The sequence below is a fragment of the Symphalangus syndactylus genome, chromosome 4 (genome assembly GCF_028878055.3).
Source record: "Symphalangus syndactylus isolate Jambi chromosome 4, NHGRI_mSymSyn1-v2.1_pri, whole genome shotgun sequence".
Classification (NCBI taxonomy): domain Eukaryota; kingdom Metazoa; phylum Chordata; class Mammalia; order Primates; family Hylobatidae; genus Symphalangus; species Symphalangus syndactylus.
In genome coordinates, this window is record NC_072426.2 from 21837327 (window position 1) to 21839944 (window position 2618).

General features: G+C 35.5%; 1 pseudogene; it reads right to left on the minus strand.

Moving 5' to 3' along the window:
* Positions 1-1046: 1046 nt before the first annotated feature.
* Positions 1047-1135, minus strand: LOC129481409 (uncharacterized; annotated as a pseudogene).
* Between the last annotated feature and the right edge of the window lie 1483 nt (positions 1136-2618).

The following is a 2618-nucleotide window of genomic DNA, read 5'->3' on the forward strand; positions in this document are numbered from 1 at the left end:
TATATATATACATAGTGTATATATATACATAGTGTATATATATAGTGTATATATATACATAGTGTATATATATAGTGTATATACACATAGTGTATATATATAGTGTATATACACATAGTGTGTATATATAGTGTATATACACACATAGTGTGTATATATAGTGTATATACACACATAGTGTGTATATATAGTGTATATACACACATAGTGTGTATATATAGTGTATATACACACATAGTGTGTATATAGTGTATATATACACATAGTGTATATATATACGTAGTGTATATATAGTGTATATATATATGTAGTGTATATATATAGTGTGTATATATATAGTGTGTGTATATATAGTGTGTATATATATAGTGTGTATATATAGCATATATATACAGTATATACACTATATACATATACAGTATATATATACATAGTGTGTATATATATATATATAGTGTGTGTGTGTGTGTGTATATATATATATATTTTTTTTTTTTTTTTAGACAGGGTCTCACTCTGTCACCCAGGCTGGAGTGCAGTGGCATGATCTCGGCTCACTGCAACTTTCATCTCCTGGGCTCAAGCGATTCCCTCACCTCAGCCTCCTGAGTAGCTGGGATTACAGGCATGTGCCACTAGCCTGGCTAATTTTTGTATTTTTGGTAGAGACGGGGTTTTGCCAGGTTGGCCAGGCTGGTCTCCAACTCCTGACCTCAAGTGATCAATGCACCTCAGCTTCCCAAAATGCTGGGATTACAGGCCTGAACCACCACGCCCAGCCAAGTATGGAAACATATATTACAAGGATAGAGAAATTATCAAATACACCATGGAACATCTTTTTGGCAGAATGCTTTGCAGCTATTTAAGCCAGTGAAGTAGATCCATTAGTACTGAAAAAAGTTATGGATATGAGGATGTATTTTTGCTAAAGAAGATTAAAAAGGACAGAGAATAATTTTATGTAAGAAAGATTCTTGTGTGGTAAATTTTTGTCTTAAGGTAAAACGACTAGCTACTGTTATAGTCTGATGCTGAAATTTTTTAAAAAATTATTATTTTTTAACAGCTTGTGGCCATGCTAATCTTCTCTGTATCATTCCAACTTTAGTATATGTGCTGTCAAAGCAAGCACTGAAATATTTATCTTAAAGGCCTAGAAACATAGTGTATTCCTCCAGCATAACCCAATTCTGTACTCTTGGCTTTTATTGATGTGCCTAAATTGTTCCATGTAATCAGGAAACTTCCTATGTTGTTAGCGAGAGCCATGTATTCCCTCACTCAAGGTATTAGTTTTCTTGTTTACATTCCTGTATAATGTAATGTATATTCTTAACCCTAGATACATTCTTCCTGTGCCTGATTAAATTCAAGTACCCTTTTCATCAGGATTGACTTCCAGATTATCTAAATGGGCTTCCCATAAGGAGAAGCAATCACACTACAAGAGATTTTTCTTTATGTTTTGGTAACTGGCCTGAAAAAACAAAGATTTTACATTTTATCAAGATAATTTCTTATCTTGTCTTTATTAGGTTTTGGACTACATAGAAAAACTGAGCTTTAAAATGGTTAAGGTTTTTACATCCATGTAACCTTCTGTATTGCTTTTGAAGTCTTTTGTCACTCTGGTTAAATTAATGGCTATTATTTTACAGTAACCTGTGATTTTGTTTTGATCAAGTGTTTTGAACTTTTTAACATCTTTGGCAGGTCCTCCCCCCACCTACATCATCAAAATCTGAAACTAAATCTTTTTTACTTAAAATTAACATTGGGATTTTCCAGCTGGGCCCCTGGAGAGCCTCAAAGTTGTGTCTCTCATCTTATAGATATATGAAATAATTAGGCTTATTTGGTAAATTGTATGGGAAGCATTGTAAAATGTTAAGTGATACTAGATACTCCTTCAGTTACATTTATGTTTATGCTACTGATATAAATGTTCTAAAAGTTATATCAATTCATAAAAATATATTATAGTCATAATTTTGGTGGCTGTGTTAAATCTTTCCTAAACTTATATTTGTGTGGATATGTATTAATGTGAGTATTCTAAGAGTTGTATAAAATTTATAAGAGTTTGATCCTCCTGATATGACATTGTCAGTCGTGATTCTGATTCTTTTTTTTCTTGTTGTTGAGATGGAGTCTCACTCTGTCGCCCAGGCTGGAGTGCAGTGGTGTGATCTCGGCTCACTGCAACCTCCGCCTCCCGGGTTCAAGCAATTCTCTTCCCTCAGCCTCCTGAGTAGCTGGGACTACAGGTGCGTGCCACCACGCCTGGCTAATTTTTTGTGTTTTTAGTAGAGACGGGGTTTCACCATATTAGCCAGGATGGTCTCGATCTCCTGACGTTGTGATCTGTTGGTCTTGGCCTCCCAAAGTGCTGGGATTGCAGGCATGAGCCACCACGCCTGGCCTGATTGTCATCTTAAAATGCTGCATGTAATGGAAATAACTACATTTCCTTGTCAATTGGGAAATTATTTATTTATTTTTTTTTGAGACAAGGTCTCACTCTGTTGCCCAGGCTGGAGTAAAGTGGTGCGATCTTGGCTCACTGCAGCCTCTGCTTCCTGGGCTCCAGCAAGCAATCCTCCTACCTCGGCCTC